The 22,159-nt window shown below is 44.2% G+C and overlaps 1 long non-coding RNA gene across 8 annotated transcripts in view; it reads left to right on the top strand.

Annotated features, from left to right (window-relative positions):
* Nucleotides 1–5,166: 5,166 nt before the first annotated feature.
* The window catches only part of LOC309535362, a 183,976-nt gene continuing 166,983 nt past the window's right edge, over nt 5,167–22,159 (top strand). For all 8 annotated transcript variants that reach the window (XR_014221211.1, XR_014221212.1, XR_014221213.1 and 5 more), the window contains exon 1: nt 5,167–5,270. This is a non-coding gene — a long non-coding RNA (uncharacterized lncRNA). The remainder of the gene's footprint in view (nt 5,271–22,159) is intronic.

Below are 22,159 nucleotides of genomic sequence, written 5' to 3'. Positions count from 1 at the left end.
TGAATAGAGATAGGAAAAAACTGTGTGATGAAGTGTTTTGTGGGGACATTTGCAGGAGTGATTGTGTTTATTTTGGTAGTCGGGGGGGTGATGTCCGCTGGAGGGGCAGCCCCCAACCTTTCCATGACACAGGTGAAATCATTTCAACTGAGGAGAGAGGACAGAAAAATGGGAAGAAAACAGTTTACAGTTTGAATAGAGGCAGAGGAAGCATTAGCTGAAACTGCGTATGCAATCTTGAATAATTTATGGGAAACTAGTGTGAATGCCCAACTGCTTTCACAATTGCAGGGTGAGGAATCTGTAGGCTTCCAGATGCTACTGGATTCCAGCTCTCATTTGTCTCAGCCAACATGGCGAACAGTTAGGGATGATGCCCGGCTCTGTGCTTTGCTTGAGAATCCATAAATAAAGCAAATTTTAGAGCAACAAAAATAGTCTTGGATATTTCTGCTCGAGAACAGAGAGTATCTTAATTTACATTTATAAGGGATTATCTACTACACAGAAAAACTTGTAAAATTATTGTAAGAATATTTTGACAGCTCATGACAAAACTTACTGTCTTTGACAGCTTTAACTCTGCTTTAATCTCAAAACCCCATCATCTCTATCAGTTAAATCTCAGCCTCAGAACACCTGATGAGCCATTCTTCTTTTGGATTGCAATCTTCCATATTAGGTACAGTCATACCTCATGTTACGTCCACTTCACATTACATTCTTTCAGGTTACGTCCCATGGCGACCCAGAAGTACTGGAAAGGGTTACTTCCGGGTTTTGCCGCTCACGCATGCGCAGATGTGCAAAATGATGTCATGTGCAGAAGAGGCGAATCGAGGACTTCCGGGTTAGCGGATCTGATCTTGAGGAATCCGCTCTGTGAAAATCAGGATCTGGACCGCCACGGCGAGGCGGAGACCCATCAAAAGCCACAGGCGGGAGAAGCCTGTGGACCTGGGATTCGGCTGGCACCTTTTGCGCCTCCCCTACTCACAGGGAAACCCGGCTACGGGGATCCGGAGTGACGTGGGGTGAGCGGCACGGTGCTTCGAATCGATTGCTCTTTTCACAGAGTGAAGCCGCATTGCTGTTGTCGGAGAGCCCTGACTTTTTTCCTGTGGACATTTGGACTCTAAACAAGTACCCGTGAGTAGAACGGAAAATTGGATTATTAAACTTCGTAATTTGGCACCGGAGCGGGAAGGTCTAAACAGGAAGTCCGCCTTCCGCTTTTGTAAATAGTTTGAAGCAAAGACATTGCAAGCTAAAGTCTGGAAAGTTATCTGTAAAAGACTAAATTTCCATCGGTTAAAACTACAAAACCCCCCTTGGAAGAAGGAGAAGAGGGGGGAAATCTTAAATTGTTCAAGCCTGCAGGAGAGGGAGTAAAGAAAGATAAATTTCTATCGTCTTGAACCTGGGAACGGGCTGTCAAAGATAGACGTTTTGGGAAAGTTCATTGACTGTGAATAATAACATATGTTGACAGATAGTCAAATAAGAGAAACATATTGACTCCAATGTTTCCTTTTGCACTAAAAAGGAACAAAGATTTGAAAAACGAAAGCAATTTTGTTGCTGGATCTGCTTGTAAAAGGATGGATACAAATAGAAATTGTTTCATCTAGAGGGAGCTTTTGAACTGTTGTTGGAGTGGACCTGGGGAACTCTATAGCTGTAGAGATTAAGGATCGTGAGAAACAGACATTGACCTTAGACAAGAATGTTGACACAGGAAGCCTTAGTGTCTGCTTTGTGCAGGACAAGTGCTTTGTTGGAGCAGCTTCATGCCAAGATGGATTTGATGACTACTGCAATTGATAACTTCAGTGAAACAGTGAACACTGATATAGAACCTGCTCAAGAACTGACCCAGGAATCTGCCCTGACAGGGCAAGCTGCGGAGAAGACAAAGGAGGAGGTTGTTGTTGAACCTCAAGTAATACAAGTTGAGAGATGCGGCCTTGCAGGAACATAAGCTGTCGTTTCTGATGACTGAATCTGGAGTGAGTCAGACTTGGAGAGACGGAGTCCTGTCGGGACTGGAGATCACAAGTTGGTCATATCCTCCTGTAGTGGTTGGGAGTTACTCGTGCGTAATCCTGCTCCGTTTGAGCATTAGATTGCCTGATTAAACCCTCCGGACTGCACAGCCCATCTCAGCGTGGCTGCCCTTAGTCACTCGTAGAATCTGTCTGTGGGCGTTTCTTAAAGCGTTGCCAACATAAGAGTTGTTTGACGCCCAATCGTCTCCGCCTCTCACTGCGCGGGAGTCTCCTGCGCAGGGTGGGCGTGGGCAGCGGGATGCTTGGGCTCTCCTCACTAACTTCCAATGAAGAGTCCTGGAGCCCCTGCACCTCCCTGTCCCGTTGCTCTCCTGGATCCCTGGTGTTACACTCATTCTCTTCCCCTTCTTCCCAGCTGAGTCTCCCCCTAGCGCTGGGACCTTCTCCTGCAGAATCAGAGACCCTCTCCTTCTCCCGTGCCTCTGATGTCAGTTCCCTGACACCTCCTATGCAGGGATGTCCTGACTTTGGGGATTTGGTTTTTGGCCAGGAGGAGATTGGAGTGGTTGAGGCCCTCAACTTTGGAGGGACATTGAAGTATGCTTTGGAATATTTTTTGGATTTTAGTGCTAACCATGGAGAACAGGCTGACCGGTTGAGAAGGGATAAAGACATTCTTAGGTTGTTCCCCCGAGATCTACTCCTCAGAGACAAAGGAAGGAAATTAAGTACAAGACCAGCAGAAGACAAACTAAAGTGCAGGTACAATTATGAAGAAGATCTGCAGAAGTTAAGAGCCTCGGACATAAGATCACCAGGTTGATGGACTAGATAGAACAGACAGAAAGGACTGACAGAACCCGACTTCCGGGTTAGCGTGATTGGCTAATGGCGGATTCCCTCCGAGCTCCGGAGGGAATCGGCTTGACAGGGGGCTGGGTCTTGCCGTGCCGGCGACACGGGGACCCTTAAAAACCACGGGCACGGAGCCCGTGGACATGGTGACTCGGTTGGCACCGTTAGCGCCCTCCCGACTCGTGAAGGAGCCTTTTTAAAGGCTACGGAACGGGTGCCAGGGAGCGGCGTGGTGCTGTGAGTCCTCCGCTTCCCCTGCCGAGCGAAGTCGCATGCCATTTGTTGGAGAGCGCTGACTTCTTCCTACTAAAATTTGGACTTAAAATCAAGAACAACAACCCGTGAGTAATTTGGAAATTGGATTACAAATAATTCGTTTGTGGATTTGGTACGAGCGGGGGAGGTGAAAAAAAAGGAAGTCCGTCTCCCCCTTATTGTAAACAGTTTAAAGCAAGGATCTGCCAACTAAGGTTGCGAGAAGAACTGTTGTGATTGGATAAAAGATATAAACTCCACAGATTTAAAAGTCTAAGTTAATGTGCTGGAGGACAAGCGTTTACTTGTTTGGATTAAGTACCACTTTTCTCAAGCCCGGGAGTAACCCGTGAAAAGAGCCTGCTGAGGATTTACAGAAAACTTTTGACAGCTGTCAAATTAGCTGTCAAAGTTGGGAAAAACCGAAAGCCTAAATTTTAACCGGTTATATTGCTACAAAATATTGAAAGTAAAGAAAGATTGATACAAATAAATTTGACTTTTGGATCGGAAGGGAAAGGAATACTAAGTAACCAGAATCCCTCTAGAGGGGATTCTTGGACATTACAAGAATGGAACTAGGTCGGGAAATACGAGCTGACTTGCAAGAGCTTCTAGAGATAAGAACCAAACTGTCTTTGGACTTGATTTATCCCTCATCTCACACGGACGCAGGACTGCTGCTACTCTGCATTTTCTGCCCGGGTCAGCCTCAAGCCCCACAGCAGAGCTGCACAGGGGAAGCGCTGACTGGACGGCAGAATTAATTTCCCCAAAGAAATGTTATAAGGAGTTATGTATAAATAAGTTTTTAAGTTCTAAGTTTTTTTTTTTTGTAAGATAAGGCTAAAATAAATTAAGACAACTAAAGGACAGAATACAGTGAAAAATGGAAAGGATTTGCTGAGATAATTAATAATTAGAATACAAAAAAGGGAGGTGTGAGGAGGTCGATGAAACAAGTTAATGAAGATAAGGATATGGGAATATTGGATTTGTTATTAAATTTATTCTTTTGCTCTTGTTTTTGATTTTAGTGTATTGTATGTTTTGTACTTTTTATTCTCTTTTTATTGATTTGTATTGTTTAATCTCTTTTTTCTTGCTTTTCCTTTTTTCTTTTTTTATGTAACTTTAAATTCCCAATAAATATATATTTTTTTAAAAAACTGAAGAGGCGAATCGCAACCCGCGTGTGCGCAGACGCACCACTGTGGGTTGCGCTCTTTTCATGTTGCGAACGGGCCTCCAGAACGGATCCCATTCGCAACCAGAGGTACCACTGTAGTTGAATAATATAATCACTATGAATATTAAGTTGTTAGACTACATCATGGCTAGAGTGTGGTAAGTTTTGTTTTCTTATATCTCTGTACTTTTTGATGATGTAGTTTTATGTTTTAGGAGCAGTGTTGCTCATTCCCAGCATTGCTCAAAAATTCCCCAAACCAGAAAAAAACAGTGAAATTTTGAAATAAGTGGTTAAAATCAGTGGAGTTTTGAAAGCTTCAATCTATCACCTTTATTCAAAATGACTTCGAGCTGTATTCAAACACAGATGAAATTTTTTTCTCTTGATCTCAAGAACCATTAGAAAAATGTGGTAATCATATTGGGTGTCTAAATGCAGAGTGAACCAACAATATTCCATACAGTAGTTTTTGAATTTGCATTTTTAAAATTATTTATTGTATGTTCTCCAGGGAAGTTTATCTTATGGGATGGCATACGCATGGCAAAATGAATAACCACATAACAAAATAAACAGTGACTAAAATCAGTGAGTGAGCAATTATGCCCTTAAATCCAAATCAGTGTTTCACTTGGCATTTATATGGGGGGGGTGGGGGTGGGGGTGGGGGGTGGGGGTGGGGGTGGGGGGGTGGGGGTGGGGGTGGGGGGGGGTAACTGACCGCAGTTACATGTTGGCAGATACTGATAAAATGTGTAATTTGTGCATGTGGAGAATACCTGAGCAAAGGAAGATTTATTATACTTTTAGCTATTCAGTGCAATTGCCTTTAAAATGCCATGTTTTTGTAAATACAGATAAGTGTGTTACTATCACTTGGTGGGAACCCTTAATTATTCTAAGGAAGAAATGTTTCGTTTTGACATGAAAATGGAGTGTCTTAACCTCTGCAGAACTGAGTAAGTATCGTTATCCCTATTTACATTGATGTTAAAAACAAAGTCAGGTGTTTAACAGCATGATGTTGCCATTCAAGGGGCACATAGGTAATAGCCAAGAGCTTTGTGTACTGCTGGTAGTGAGAGAAGGCAGCTTTCTCTCATTAGGGCAGAACTGTGAAAAGTTTTTCGTGCCCTTTGCCTCCTAAGTTCTTATCAGAGCTTTTGGAGTTTAACCAGGGAAGCACTTCTCATTTCTTCTCTGTCTAGGGGTGGCAGCTAGAACAGAGAAGAGGATTCTAACCCCCGCCTTCTCCCTTCCCCTGATTGGTACAACCTTCTAAGATTATACATTATACAATATACAATATCATAAGATGATGATGATGATGATAACAATAGATGCATTGCATTGCAATGATCAATGCAGATCTCAATGCAGCGTCTTTCAGCTAGATCTATTGTCTGTGCACATTCATGGGCAAATGATTGCTGGTGCTTCAATATCTTTTGCGGTCACTTACATTGTATTTTCCTTAAAGCTCTATTATACGTAACAGAATGTTCTCTTAAAGCAGAAGCAACTTGTGTTTTCACCGTTCCTAAATGCTTAGCTTTGGCACATACAAACAACTCTTCCTCCCTGTTTCTCCCCCTCTGCCTTCTCCAGGATTACCCTAGAGCCAAACCGAAGCGGCTGACTCACCTCCTTTCACTCTCATTGGCTCTTATCAGCACAAATTGTGAGAAGGCAACTTCTCAGAGGCTAAAAAGTGCAGTTTCCATGCTGATTGGACAGCTCTATGATGCTGGAGACAGGGGACCTTGATGCACCTCTGCTTTGGGAGACCATCACAGTGGAAGCAAAACCCACCCACTGCACACAGGCTTGTCCTCTCCAGTGACATTAACCCAACAGAGGGAAGTCCTGTGGTTTCAGGTTTTGGGGAGTCCTTTGGGAATGTGTCCCCCATGAGTCCCCTTAGCCTGGAAGACGGGCCAAAAATTCTCCCATGGTGCTTCTGAGCTCCTTGGCTGCATTACTGCTGGAGTAGTGGGGTTTTGCTACTCTTGAGCATATTTTGAACTCCACACTTGCTGCCCTCTGGATCCAGTCCTGTACGTGTATATGTTTTATTTATTATCTTACACTTATATCTCACCTTTATTCAATCATGGAAACCATATAGTGGTCACCTATCCAGGCACTGATCAGACCACCCGGACCTGCTTAGCTTCAGCAAGATGGCAGCCTCATAGGCATGTGAATTGCCTCTCTCTGTGCAAAGCGCACAGAGGTGCATTGAACATCCACCCACGATGGACATTTTGTTAATATGCAATAGAGGATGATTTAGTTATTTTGCAAAATCAGTTTGGTAGGTCTCCAAGAAAGGAAGCTCAGTAAAGGATGATTACTGGAGTGTTTTATTATACGCCCAAAGTCAGCAAAGGGAATAAATGAATAACTTTAAAAATATATATATATATAAAGCTACGCTGAGACAGCATACTTGCAAATATGCTGCAGGACACAGATACCATTGTATTGATTGTGCCAGAAACAATTTACTCGAGGTCCATGTCATCCTGGTCATTAGAGCAAAGCACCATCAAGGAGTTCAAAACATATTTCAAAAGCCCTTCTAGCCTATGTGACTGCGAGGAAAATGCTGAGATGGGCCAGCAGCAAATAATGAAGAAGCTGTTCAACCTGCAGCTAGTAGGATGGTCACCCCCACTCATCTCCATCCCCACGGCTCTTCCTTTTTTCCTAGTTGCAGAGAACAGAATGCAAACATGCTGGCCATCTTGGAGTTTTCCTGGTATACAGTTTGGGACACAGATCAGATTGCCAACTAACTATCCAGGCCTGCTCTCATGCCCTTAATAGCAGCTTGTTTTGTAGAATTATCACCTGCAATTGTCAGCAGATTGAGCTGAGGTGAAAGAGCACAAGTTGGGGGTGCAAAGTTAGCAGCCTTGAATAAGCACAGCTCCCATTGCCCGGTCCCTGCTCCTGCCAACCTAGCAGTTTGAAAGCACCTCAAAGTGCAAGTAGATAAATAGGTACTGCTCCGGTGGGAAGGTAAATGGTGTTTCCATGCGCTGCTCTGGTTCACCATAAGCGGCTTAGTCATGCTGGCCACATTACCTGGAAGCTGTATGCCAGCTCCCTTGGCCAGTAAAGCGAGATGAGCGCCGCAACCTAATGGTCAGGGGTCCCTTTCCCTTTCCCTTTATTTTCCCCTCCATAGTTTTTTGTTGCAATTTTTCATCATCTAACACAAGTATTAATATAAATAAACAGCCTTTGTTTGATGGCTGTAGTCAACAGGATAAACATGGGGCTTTAGAAATACCACCTCTTTGGGTAACTCAGCACCTACACCTGGAAGGATGACCCCTGTGGTATTTAGGATATATCATTTGACACCTGGCCACTAACCAGCAAGCTCTGGCAGAAATTGTGGCTGAGTGCCTTTCAGTTTGAGGGAGCTCTTGCTTTCCCTCTTCCTCCTTTTGCACATTTTCCAGTAGGCAACTGCATGCATTTTCATGAGTTAACAGAATTACCGGTATCTCAAATGAGCATTCAAATGTTACATGGTGCGTGGAATGTGATAGATTCTCCATCTGACTGGGATTCAGGTAAGACTCTTCAACACTGCAGCAGGCAGGTAGAAATGAAGGAAGTAATTCCTTCACTTTGATCGCTTTCTCTCTGAAGTCCCCCCAAAGTCTGGGCCTGCCGACCAAGCTTTGCAATATAGCTTAGGAGAGTCTTAAGCTTAGGAGAGTCTTGCCTGGGGGGGGGGGGAATGAACTTGCCTCTGCAGGATTCTCCCACCTTCCCTTTGTATTGCAGGTTTCAGGGAAAAGCAAAATGTAGGTAGCTTAGATTGTTAAATTATGGGCTTTGAAAGACTGTGAGTTTGTTTTAATTAGATAATTGTAGTAGAACCTATTTGTGTCTTGGGGGGTTGGGAAAGTGTGTTGCATTCATAACCTTGAAGTCATTGGTTACCACTCCATCTTCTGACTAGCCTACCAATTCCTTAGGCCTAAACTTGTGAGTCACCTGACACAAGAATTAATGCAGCTCCTGGGGGCAACACACCACTATGGACAATTGATCCAAGTGCCTCTCCCCCCTTTTCTCTTTCAAGAACAGGCAGGACACAAAGTAACTCCGGTTTCTGTCGGCAACTTAGAACCTGGCCTATGATATTTTTAAATGAGAAATGCAGCTGGCCAAGACAATGTGGTCCAATTGTAATTTAATAAACAAATCCCAATGCACCTCAAATGTCTTTGTAAGGGGAAATGGGTAAATTGTTAGACTTAAAGCTGCACCTCCCTTGAGGAGATAGATGCACCTTCAGTTTGATTAAAAACTCATTGATCTCATAAGGCTCTTTTTAAAAAAAGTCCAAACACTATCCACAAATGCACATTAAGGTTGCAATCATATGCATACTTAAATGGGAGGTAATCACACTGAACACAAAGAGACTTTCCTCTGAGTATGCATGCATACAATTGTGCTGTAGTAGACTTTGACGTTGCTGTTCTATGCATTCTTATCTAGGATTAAGCCCCCCTGAACACAGTGGGTAGGAGAGATGCAGTACCGCTGTCCCATTTCCAGCAGATGCCTCTGATAGGAAGGGAGGAGATTTCCTCTGATATGCTCTACAGCTTCCTGGGGTACATTTGAACCTCTGGAACAAATTGGAGGCAAGAATTTAGGGGGCTGCAGTGGAAAAGGAAGCGATGTCCACACTCTTAGGTTAAAGGAGCTGTCCATGGGATAACCAGCCTCATATAACCAACATTCTAATTAAGGCATGAAGGGGTAATAAGGGGTAATAAGCTGTGCTACTAGGCTTAGCTATGTCACTTCTCCTTACCTTGGGAAGAAATAGGTAATCAAACCTCTCTATCCTACCTGAGAAACTCAGCATGTGAAAAGGTTTGAGGCTCTCACCAGCCACTCTTGAGTTCCTATACCAATACTCTGTTATCACTTTGTAATTAAGCTATGTTTTACTGCCTGTGCAACTTTTCTGACTGATGTGTGGAAAGCATATGAACTGGACCTTTGAATAGTTTGCAAGTAAACCAATTTTTAAATTACCAAATGTGTAGTCTTTTCCTACGCTGGGGGAGGAGGGAAATTTTGGAACTTCCTTGGAAAGGGCATATTGTAAAGGCCTATATTTCCACGCTTTACTTTGCAACATATTTTGTGACTTTAAATCTCAGCTGGAGTTCTCCCACTAAAGAGCACTTGCCCCCAAATTGGATCTTGGCATCCAGGAATTTGTGTGTGTGTGTATTGTACCAACACTGTCCAATGGATCAAAAGCTGCTACATAAGCAGACTGGCTCTATCCAATGGGACATACCTTACTTTGAAGCCCACTTCTTAGGTTGCAGGCCTAAGAAGACCCCTGGTGGATCAGCATCTAGTCCAGCACCCAGTTTCTCACTGGGGCCAAGCAGATGCTTCTGGGAAGCCCACATAGCTTTGCTTCAGTGTAGTGATATAGGGAGAGAAATTTGCCATGGACATTTTTATGGCTTTGAGTGCTCCTCTAAAAAATTCACCCCAAATGCGGCCCTCTTTGGGGGATAAATTAATTAGTGTCTGCTATTGCATTATACTACCCTTTCTACAGCTTCTCCTTTCCCACCAGCAACTGGATAGAATGGCAAATGTATCCCTCAATAGATATCCACTGAATCAGAATGCAGGTGTTTGCATTTCAGCTCTGACCCCCAGGCAGATCATCCATTATGTCTAAGAGAGAATGAATGCCAGTTGGAAGAGGCGGAGCTGCACCACACTGATTGACAATTAGTGCCACAAAAGAAAAATATATCCTCCATGTACAAGTTTAAGGAGAAAAGCTGTAGCTTTGTTAAGTATTGTGGATAAGGAGGCTTCTTTTAGAAGTGGATTAATTCCTTTTTTAAAAAAGTATCTTTTACCAGATTTGAAAGAAAATAACCCGACCACATCTGTTGCCAATTACTTAGTGATGTGCAGCTTTGCTGTACAAAATAGCAATAATGTTTTCTATAAAATTTGGGGGTAATTATGATTTAAAGACCATTGCTCTGGAATCATGCCAAATAGATGCCTATTTTTCATCTTGAAAAATGATAAACAGGAAAATTGCACTCACATAAAAAGACTTTCACACACTCTTTCTGCCGCTTTTGTGGTGTGAATTACTGACTGCCACTGAAACTTGTGGCAGATGCACACCCACATTTGCAGCAGCAGAAAAAAATAGCCGTGGCACTGAAACACTCTTTGACTGAAGGTGGCTCCAAACCTCCTCAAAAGAGCAGCAGCTACACTGTCTCACTTCCATTCGAAAGGTGTGGATGTCATCATTTTCCTTCCACTCACATCTGGGGACCCTTGAGCAAGGGACACTTGACCATGGTAACAGCCTGCCATTATCATCGCCTGAAGATGCCATTCCCCTTCATCACCAAATGGGGAGTGTTGGTTAGATCTTTCTCATGTTGGTGATAGAATGGACCGTACCATTCCAGCTACAGTGGGGCAATCACTTTCTTGATGATTTCCCACAAATTAAAAAAGATGGATTGATAATATGGACAGATTAGCTACATACGAACAAATTGCATGTCGACGGAAAATAAGAATGGATAAATATGAAGAAATCTGGAACGAATATTTAAGCGATAAAGCGGATAGTGGTGGGAAGTAAGGGGAGGACAATATTGTTAAAAAAGGTGTAGTCATAGGTATATCAGTGTATTCAAATCTGAATTGTCAAATTGCGTTATTGTTGTTATTGTGGTTTTTGTTGTATGTGTCTTTTGTGGTTGATGTCTGTATCAAAAAAATGATTATTATTTTTTAAAAAAAGCAAATTAAAAAGGTGTAAGTAGACTAGCGCAGCAGACAGGACTCACCCAGGATCCTATTTTAAGTTTATGATTGCTCGGAGTTTCACATGGGAAAACATTCAAATATGTTATTCCCCACCTACATTCTGCAGTGGTACAGTCCAACAGACATCTTAACCTTTCCTTCCCAGTCTTGTTAAACTTAATGTGTTGATAAAAATAAATAATCTGTAGTAGCTTAGTTTATTATTGTCAATAGCTTAAATGTGCGACTTTGGTTTTTAACTACATAGAAGCATTGAGAGGTGTAAGCTAAGGTTACTAGACGTCCCTGTTTCCTGGGGACAGTCCGTGGATTTACAAATCAGTTCCCTGACAAAATCCTATCATTCCTACTGAAGTTGAAGTGTCCCCGGATTCACTGAAAAAAATCTTGTATCCTTAGTGTAAGCATTTCCTTTTGTGCTCATGAACCATCAGATACCAACAAACAAATAGAACCATATCATAAGCATAGCAAATCAAGGTGCCTGTATGTATGTATGTATGTATGTATGTAGCACATGGAAATAAAGATATATGTGCACTTCATCTGGGATTCAGTAGCAATGGTAAAACTTGGAATGGTAGCACAGGGAGGGAGAAGGGGGCACTATAAGACCATTAACGGAGGCAGGGGTAACTCATCCCATTTCTCTGCCTGAGATGAAATGGGAAGGTGCCCCCCTTACTGGGCTCATGTGACTGCGCTTTCTGGGTTCTGGTGACATCTCATGAGAAGTCTACAAGATCTTGCAGGAACCTGGAAGCCGGAGTTGCTTCTCTTTACTTCTCCAGTGGTGTTGGGGTAGGCGGGGTGCAACCCCTTGAGATTCTACTGCCCGAGGCGGCTGCCTCAGTCTGCCTCATTGGTGGGCCGGCCCTGAGTTGAGTATCTAGCTGCACCCCTCTTCAAATCCATCACTGAGCCTGCATAAGAATCGTAATATTAGACGAGGGAAAAAATACAGAATATGAACATATTAGGTGAATTTTTTTGGAACTTTTTTTTAAAAAAAATTATATTCCATTCTATTCCTTCCTAGCCTTATAAACCAGGGACTAACATTGGGTCCAGAGCAGAAAAAAACCCCAAAGAAAATTTGCCACCCTGATTTAAAAAGCACCTGTAACTATGTATACAGACAGCCATTTGTCTCCTGATTATATTTAAAAGAAAGGAAAGAAGGATGCTATCTCTGGGCCTGTTTTTGGGACTGCACTGGTCATCTTCCCTCTCTAGGTAGTCATTTTAGGGGCACGTCAGCTGTGGGGCTCCGGAGTTTGGCCCCAAGACCCATACCTAGCTGCACCATTGAGCTAGAACATCCCAAATAACAAAGGGAGATTAAAAACTATCAGGCCCAAAACACCTGCCTGCCAACCGCTAGTGGTGTCCAAAGAAGTCTGAAAAAGGTGTGAGAGACAGCATGTTAGGGTGAGTAATGTTAAAAATGAAAAGATTTGAAGTCTACTCTTTTTGAAAGTGATGGATAATATTTTGGTGGCCCAGGGATGTTTACTCTGACATTTTTGATCGAAGGCTAATCTGGTATTATTCATAGTATGCCAATCTCTAATATATTTAATCCCTGACAGATTTTGCAGTGAATAATGTAGAATCAGCATTTTAGGGCCACAAGATCAATCAAAACATCTACCCTCATCTCTCTCTGTGTCTAGCTTTTGTTCCAATGCTCACACAAGCCCCTGTTTAAGAAAGTCTATAAGGCTACCCCATCCTGCGTTCATGAAGAGGCTTTTTGTGAGGTGCAAGCGGCCGTACTGTGGAGGAGGAACAGGAAATGTTCCTCCTATGGGCTTCTGCTAACTTACCTTAGGATCTAAGCCAAACAGTATTTCAGTGCCAGGTTAAACTAAGAATTGTATTGCTACGAAAGAGTAAATTTGGCCTGTTTAGCAGGTTTATAAAGACATTTGGCAGATAGCATCCCAGAAGTCCAATAATGGCATAAGTGTTAAGATTAACAAATCTTAATTACTTAACATTCCCATACTCTTTTCTCATCCCTTGCTACCAATACATAATATCTGAGGAAATGGAATGGTTTAGGGAAAATGCCCAACTGTCTTCTCACAATGAAATATTAGTAAAAACTCCCACAAGAAAAGCATTTGATCATGCCTTAGGCAAATGGATAAAACTGAGTACAGTGGTACCTCAGGTTAAGAACTTAATTCATTCTGGAGGTCCGTTTTTAACCTGAAACTGTTCTTAACCTGAAGCTAATGGGGCCTCCCGCTACTGTTGCGCCACTGCCGCATGATTTCTGTTCTCATCCTGAAGCAAAATTCTTAACCCAAGGTACTATTTCTGCCTTAGCAGAGTCTGTAACCTGAAGCGTCTGTAACCCGAGGTACCACTGTATACAAATCTGGGTATAGTTACTGACACTTATCTTTTTTTACATATACAGTGGCACCTTGGTTCTCAAACTTAATCTGTTCCGCAGTTGTGGACCACAGATATAAAATTTACGGCATGTAATGCCCTAAGAGATAATATTATGAAAATGATTTATAGGTGGTACATGACCCCAGTCAAGCTTGCAAAAATCTATCATTTGCCCGATAATAAATGTTGGAAATGTAAAGAAACTGAAGGTACATTCTTTCACCTTTGGTGGACGTGCCCAAGGATTAAGGCTTTCTGGGAAATGATCTATAATGAAATGAAAAAGGTATTTAAATATACCTTCCTGAAGAAACCAGAGGCCATTCTTCTAGGCATTGTCGGCCAATTGGTGCCAAAGAAGGATAGAACTTTTTTATGTATGCTACAACAACAGCAAGATTACTTATTGCAAAGTATTGGAAGACACAAGATTTACCCACTCTGGAAGAATGGCAGATGAAGATGATGGACTATATGGAATTGGCAGAAATGACTGGCAGAATCCGAGACCAGGGAGAAGAGTCGGTGGAGGAAGACTGGAAGAAATTTAAAGACTATCTACAGAAATACTGTAAAATTAATGAATGTTAAAATGATGTTGGACTGAAAATAAGTGGTTTTGGTATTAAGGCTAATAAGAATATGTAAATATAGATAGTTATTTGGATGAAAATATATAGTTATAATAGGTTAAGATTATAGAGCAGTGTTTCCCAACCTTTTTTGGGCAAAGGCACACTTGTTTGATGAAAAAAATCTCGAGGCACACCACCATTACAGCCCCGTGACGTCAGCGCGCAGCGCCACGCCGGGAGGGACGCACGAAAGTGCAAGTTTCAATTTTTTTCCCTCCCCCTTGCCGGGGAACCTCCAAGCTTTGGGGGTGGTGGGGGGGAGGAGGCAGCAAAGTGAGGGACTGAGGGACTCCTCCAACAACAAGGGTTGGGGAATAAGAGAAAGGGCTATTCCGCTCCAGTCACGGGAGGGGAATATGTACTGGCCCAACTGGTGTGCGGTCTTCGGAAAGCGGGGTGCGGGAAGGAAGCCTAGGCTCGGGGTCCACCGACCTCGGCGGAGAAAGGCAACAACCGAAGCCTCCCGGCGGTTTCGGGGGAGATGTTCAGAGCTTCCCTGGGAGTTTCTCAGCCTGCCTTTCGGAGGAAGAGGCGGAGGGGGCCTGGGGATGGCGGTGGCCTCGGCCTCGCCCTCCCTCCGTCCCTCTACCTTTGTAGTGGACGCGCAGGTTGTTCTGTGAGAGGCCGATGTAGCTGAATTTGTCCTTCGGTCTCCAGGAGCGCGGCAGCGGCGTCTCCTGCTCATCCACGGCCGGGTAGAGCCGCTTGAGGCGCCACTTGAGCTCCTTCTCCTGCTCGTTCAGGGCCGGGTCGCCGCCGTGAGGGAAGGGCGCCGGGGCGCTGCTGCTGCTGCTGCCGCCGCCGCTTCCGGCAGGCATGGGCCCAGCTGAGGCGGCGGCAGCTGTTGTGGTGGTGGCGGCGATAGCGGGCGGAGGGGGGGCGGCGGCGGGGCCGAGGTGGCCGGCGGCAGCGGGGGAGGCGGCGGCGGGTGGAGCAGGAGGGCGGCCGAGGCCGGTGAGGGAGTAGGGTTGCCCGGGGCTTGAGGAGCCGTCGCCGGGAGTTGCTGCTGCGGTTGTTGCTGCTGCTGCCCGGACATGCCGGCCTCCTCCTCGTCCGCTGTCTCGCGCTCCTCCCTTTCGCGCGCACTGCCCCGCCGCCGCCCCATTGGCCGGGTCCTGTCAGCTGATCCTGTGTTATTTCCTGTGTGTGTGTGTGAGGGGAGAATGGAGAGAGAAACCTCGGCACCACCACTGCGGAGCCGCCCCCGGCTCGACGCGGATCCTCGCCGCCGCCCCGCCTCTCGCCGCCCGCCTCGCCCGCCTCCCTCCCACGGCACACCAGGCAACGTCCCGCGGCACACTAGTGTGCCGCGGAACACCGGTTGGGAAACACTGTTATAGAGTAAAGACAAATGAAAGAGGGTAAGGATTTGCTGAAAGGACTTTGTAAACAGGAATACAAAAGGGGAGGTGTGAGGAGGTCAAGGAAATAAGCAAATGAACTTAAAGATATTGAAAAATGGATTATGTCTTTCTAAGATATTTTTCTTTCTTTTTCTCTTTTTTACTTTTTTAACTACCGGGTTTTTTTAGGTTTCTTTTTTGGTAACTTTCTTATTAGCTCTTGTTCTTTTTTCTTTTTTGTATGTGTAATAGTTGGTTTACTTATGTTTTGTGTAAAATCTTAATAAATATTTTATAAAAACAACAACAACAAACTTAATCTGTTCCGGAAGTCTGTTCCAAAACCAAAACATTCCAAAACCAAGGCACACTTTCCCATAGAAAGTAATGCAAAATGGATTAATCTGGTGCAGGCTGTTGAAAAACTGCCCCTAAAACACTTCTCCCCACCACCCCAGTCAGTAACTTTCAATCTTTCTCTCTCTTTCAAGTCAAAGCAGCTGCGCTTCAGAGTGCTGCCGGGACGCTTCTCCCCACCACCCCAATCAGCGCGATCTTTCTAAAAACAGAAGCACAACACTAAAAACAGAAGCTCAAGTCATGTTTGACCTCCAAAAAAAATTGAGAACCAGAACGTTCACTTCCAGGTTTGCGATGTTTGGGTTGTAAGTTGTCCATGAACTAAGGTACCACTGTATACTAAGGAAACTATGAACATATTTGGAAGATGCAACTTAAATGCTAATGCAAAACACTGGAAGAGGCCTCCTGGATCAGACCAAAGGTCCCTTCTATTTCACACAGTGGCCAAATGCATACCATTGAAATGTCACATAGGCTTGCCATATTGTGAAGAGCATAAAATAGGATGCTATGACGACTCTCATTTGAAATACCCCTACTATATGTAGGCTATAGAAGCTGTGATATATTGCTGAGGGGGGCAGGAGAAGAGGGAAACAAGTCTTCAGCCACCAGTTATGTCTAGGTCTCATCCAGAAAGTACAGCCAGAGACATTTTGACAAATTTAAAAATCCACCTGGACAGTAATGTTACCCCTGAAAAAGAGGCTGTGTCCTTGAAGTCACAACCAAAATTGAAGGAGATTGCATCTCCTTCTTTTTGTCACTTGGTATTTAGAGGAACAGTGCCTCCGATTATCGGGATTCCTTTAGGATAGGGATTTGTCTTGATTTTTGGTGATGAGCGTTAAATTATTATTAATAATTAGAGTTTTACCACTTTGCTAATTGTGTTTTACCTTTTTTATGTTGTTCCTGCACTGTATTCTCAACTGTAAGCTGTGTCGAGAAATAATAATAATAATAATAATAATAATAATAATAATAATAATAATAATTTATACCCCACCACTCTGGGCGGCTTCCAAAAAAAATATTAAAATACTGTAATACATCAAACATTAAAAGCTTCCCTGAACAGGGCTGCCTTCAGATGTCTTCTAAAAGTCTGGTAGTTGTTGTTCTCTTTGACATCTGGTGGGAGGGCGTTCCACAGGGAGGGCACTACTACCGAGAAGGCCCTCTGCCTGGTTCCCTGTAACTTGGCTTCTCGCAGGGAGGGAACTGCCAGAAGCCCTTCGGCGCTGGACCTTAGTGTCCGGACAGAACGATGGGGGTGGAGACACTCCTTCAGATATACTGGGCCTTTGAGGCCGTTTAGGGCTTTAAAGATCAGCACCAACACTTCGAATTGTGCTCGGAAACATACTGGGAGCCAATGTAGGTCTTTCAAGACCGGTGTTATATGGTCCCAGCGGCCGCCCCCAGTCACCAGTCTGGCTGCCGCGTTCTGGATTAGTTGTAGTTTCCGGGTCACCTTCAAAGGTAGCCCCACGTAGAGCGCATTGCAGTAGTCCAAGCGAGAGATAACCAGAGCATGCACCACTCTGGCGAGGCAGTCCACAGGCAGGCAGGGTCTCAGCCTGCGTACCAGATGGAGCTGGTAAACAGCTGCCCTGGACACGAATTTGTCCTGTGCCTCCATGGACAGCTGTGAGTCCAAAATGACTCCCAGACTGCGCACCTGGTCCTTCAGGGGCACAGTTACCCCATTCAGGACCAGGGAATCCTCCACACCTGCCCGCCTCCTGTCCATCAAAAACAGTACTTCTGACAGTCTTCCTGACAGTCTTGTTAGGATTCAATCTCAATCTGTTAACTGCCATCCATCCTCCAACCGCCTCCAGAAACTCACACAGGACCATCACTGCCTTCACTGGTTCTGATTTGAAATAGAGGTAGAGCTGGGTATCATCCGCATACTGATGAACACCCATCACAAACCCCCTGATGATCTCTCCCAGTTGATGCATGTAGATGTTGAAAAGCATGGGGGAGAGGACAGAACCCTGAGGCACCCCACAAGTGAGAGCCCAGGGGTCTGAACACTCATCCCCCACCACCACTATTTTTGTATGTGCATAAGGCACATTTGCAAATCAGAGAAGCTGTTATGGGCACCACACAGAAATCACACTCGAGCACAGACTACAGCTTATACTATTGCTGACAACAGAATGTTTCTTTCAAGCCTAGAATCATAGAATCATAGAGTTGGAAGAGACCACAAGGGCCATCGAGTCCAACCCCCTGCCAAGCAGGAAACACCATCAGAGCACTCCTGACATATGGTTGTCAAGCCTCTGCTTAAAGACCTCCAAAGCAGGAGACTCCAACACACTCCTTGGCAGCAAATTCCACTGTCGAACAGCTCTTACTGTCAGGAAGTTCTTCCTAATGTTTAGGTGGAATCTTCTTTCTTGTAGTTTGGATCCATTGCTCTGTGTCCGCTTCTCTGGAGCAGCAGAAAACAACCTTTCTCCCTCCTCTATGTGACATCCTTTTATATATTTGAACATGGCTATCATATCACCCCTTAACCTCCTCTTCTCCAGGCTAAACATGCCCAGCTCCCTTAGCCATACCTCATAAGGCATCGTTTCCAGGCCTTGGACCATTTTGGTTGCCCTCCTCTGGACACGTTCGTTTGTCAGTGTCCTTCTTGAATTGTGGTGCCCAGAACTGGACACAGTACTCCAGGTGAGGTCTGACCAGAGCAGAATACAGTGGCACTATTACTTCCCTTGATCTAGATGCTATACTCCTATTGATGCAGCCCAGAATTGCATTGGCTTTTTTAGCTGCCGCGTCACACTGTTGGCTCATGTCAAGTTTGTGGTCAACCAAGACTCCTAGATCCTTTTCACATGTACTGCTCTCAAGCCAGGTGTCACCCATCTTGTATTTGTGCCTCTCATTTTTTTTGCCCAAGTGCAATACTTTACATTTCTCCCTGTTAAAATTCATCTTGTTTGTTTTTGCCCAGTTCTCTAATCTGTCAAGGTCGTTTTGAAGTGTGATCCTGTCCTCTGGGGTGTTAGCCACCCCTCCCAGTTTGGTGTCATCTGCAAATTTGATCAGGATGCCCTTGAGTCCATCATCCAAGTCGTTGATAAAGATGTTGAATAAGACCGGGCCCAAGACAGAACCCTGTGGCACCCCACTAGTCACTCTTCTCCAGGATGAAGAGGAACCATTGATGAGCACCCTTTGGGTTCGGTCAGTCAGCCAGTTACAAATCCACTGAGTGGTAGCATAGTCAAGACTGCATTTTACCAGCTTCTTTACAAGAATATCATGGGGCACCTTGTCAAATGCCTTGCTGAAATCAAGGTAGGCTACATCCACTGCGTTCCCTTCATCTACCAGGCTTGTAATTCTGTCAAAAAACGAGATCAGGTTAGTCTGACATGACTTATTTTTCAGAAATACATGCTGACTATTGGTGATCACAGCATTCCTTTCTAGGTGCTCACAGACTGTTTGCTTAATGATCTGCTCCAGAATCTTCCCTGCTATTGATGTCAGACTGACTGGGCGGTAATTATTTGGGTCCTCTCTTTCCCCCTTTTTGAAAATAGGGACAACATTTGCCCTCCTCCAGTCTGCCGGGACTTCGCCTGTTCTCCAGGAATTCTCAAAGATGACTTCCAGTGGTTCTGAGATCACGTCTGCCAGTTCTTTTAATACTCTTGGATGCAGTTCATCTGGCCCTGGAGACTTGAATACATCTAAACTAGCCAAGTATTCTTGTACTATCTCCTTAGTTATTCTGGGCTGTGTTTCCTTTGCTGAATCATTTGCTCCAAATTCTTCAGGACGGGCATTGTTTTCTTTATCGGAGAAGACTGAAGCAAAGTAGGCATTGAGGAGTTCAGCCCTTTCTGTGTCCCCTGTTTGCATTTCACCATCTTCTCCTCTGAGTGACCCCACTGTTCTTTTGTTCTTCCTTTTGCTACGAACATACCCATAAAAGCCTTTTTTGTTGCTTTTAACCTCTCTAGCAAGCCTGAGTTCATTCTGTGCTTTAGCTTTTCTGACTTTGTGTCTACACGTGCTGGCTATTTGTTTGAATTCCTCTTTGGTGGTTTCCCCCCTTTTCCATTTTTTGTACACATCCTTTTTTAATCTTAACTCAGTTAAACGTTCTTTAGATAGCCACCCTGGCTTCTTTAAGCACCTTCCATGTTTGTGTCTCATTGGTATTGCCTGACGTTGTGCTTTTACTATCTCCCTCTTAACAAACTCCCAGCCATCATGAACTCCCTTTCCTTTTAGTATTACTGTCCATGGGATCTAACCCAGCACTTCCCTAAGTTTTATGAAGTCGGCTTTCTTAAAGTCAAGAAATTGAGTCCTAGTATGCTTGGCTGCTCCTTTCCGCTGTATAGTAAACTTCAGAAGAGCATGATCACTCGCGCCTAATTTCACCAGGGGGAGGGAGAGGTGACCCTTGGGCATCAGGGAAAGTTTGTGTGGGTAGATGTGTGCTCAAGTGCACTGCTGGCGACCTTGGTATAAGGCGTTGAACAAATGAAAATTTTTTTAGATGGTTATACAATTGTTGTTGTTTAGTCATTTAGTCATGTTCGCCTCTTCGTGACCCCCTGGACCAGAGCATGCCAGGCACTCCTGTCTTCCACTGCCTTCCGCAGCTTGGTCAAACTCATGCTGGTAGCTTCGAGAACACTGTCCCACCATCTCGTCCTCTGTCGTCCCCTTCTTGGATGCTCAATGAACGTAATCAGAAACAGATTTATTTGAGGCTATCAAGTTGGGCATTACTCTAAGTATGACAACCAGGTTGCTCAGCAGATGTTGTTGTTGTTTAGTCGTTTAGTCGTGTTCGACTCTTCGTGACCCCATGGACCAGAGCATGCCAAGCACTTTTGTCTTCCACTGCCTCCCGCAGTTTTGTCAGACTCATGTTTGTAGCTTCGAGAACACTGTCCAACCATCTCGTCCTCTGTCATCCCCTTCTTCTTGTGCCCTCAATTTTTCCCAACATCAGGGTCTTTTCCAGGGAGTCTTCTCTTCTCATGAGGTGGCCAAAGTACTGGAGCCTCAGTTTCACGAACTGTCCTTCCAGTGAGCACTCAGGGCTGATTTCCTTCAGAATGGATTGGTTTGATCTTCTTGCAGTCCATGGGACTCTAAGAGTCTCCTCCAGCACCAGAATTCAAAAGCATCAATTCTTCGGTGATCAGCCTTCTTTATGGTCCAGCTTTCACTTCCATACATAACCACTGGGAAAACCATAGCTTTAACTATATGGTTGGCAAGGTGATGTCTCTGCTTTTTAAGATGCTGTCTAGGTTTGTCATCGCTTTTCTCCCAAGAAGCAGGCAATATGGTTATATAATTTTAGATGATCTACCTCTTCTTGGCATGCAGCCAAAAATAAGCACTTGAAAATAAAATAAGTTGCCCAACTCTGACTTAGAGATGGGTTCTTAGATGCTGGGTCCATGGTTTCATTCAAATCAAAATGCCATGTGAATTTTAAACCAACTGAGGCTCCCTGACCTTTAAAATGCAGCACTGTAAATTCTGCAGCATCATAATTCTGATAGGAATACCTCCAACTCCATAATAGCTTGGATATTGCTTATGGGCTATCATAAAAATTCTAAAGCTTTCATGAGAAGAGTGTTTAATTCCAATCGCTATTATATTTAATACTTTAATAGAGGCTGTCACTGTTCAGGTTTTTTTTTTAATAGTTTGCGACAATTTAAACTCCAAAGAAAAATGGCCTTCTATGCAGGAAAATTTGTGCTGGTAACATGAAGAAATAGGAAGACACTGTCTGCTGACTGATGGATAATTTTACAATATTTTGGAAGGTTTAATAGAAAATGGTCTGTTTGCATGGCGGTGTAGATTCCAGTTCTCTGTTTTAGTGTTTGCATGAAAAGCCCTAAATGACTTCGGACCCAGTTATCTGAAGATACACCTCCTTTTGTATTGTCCTGCCTGTTATTCAAGATCAGCCTGAGTGGACCTTGTTGTAATCCCATTGCCAAGTTAATTGTGTGGAGCTGGGGTTTGGATAGGGCCTTTTTAGTGGTAGCACTTGGGTTCTGGAATATCTCCTCCGCCACGAGGTATGGCTGGAGCTGACATTAATTAGTTTCCAGGGCCTGCTGAAAACTTCCTCTTCTTCCATCTGTAGCCATCTAGTTTGTCTTAGAAAGGAATACCATATTTTTCGCCCTA

Source organism: Podarcis vaucheri (genome assembly GCF_965113315.1).
Source record: "Podarcis vaucheri genome assembly, chromosome: 1".
In the NCBI taxonomy this organism is placed as follows: Eukaryota; Metazoa; Chordata; class Lepidosauria; order Squamata; family Lacertidae; genus Podarcis; species Podarcis vaucheri.
Note: the sequence above shows the minus strand (reverse complement) of the source record. Positions and strands in the feature narration are given on the sequence as shown.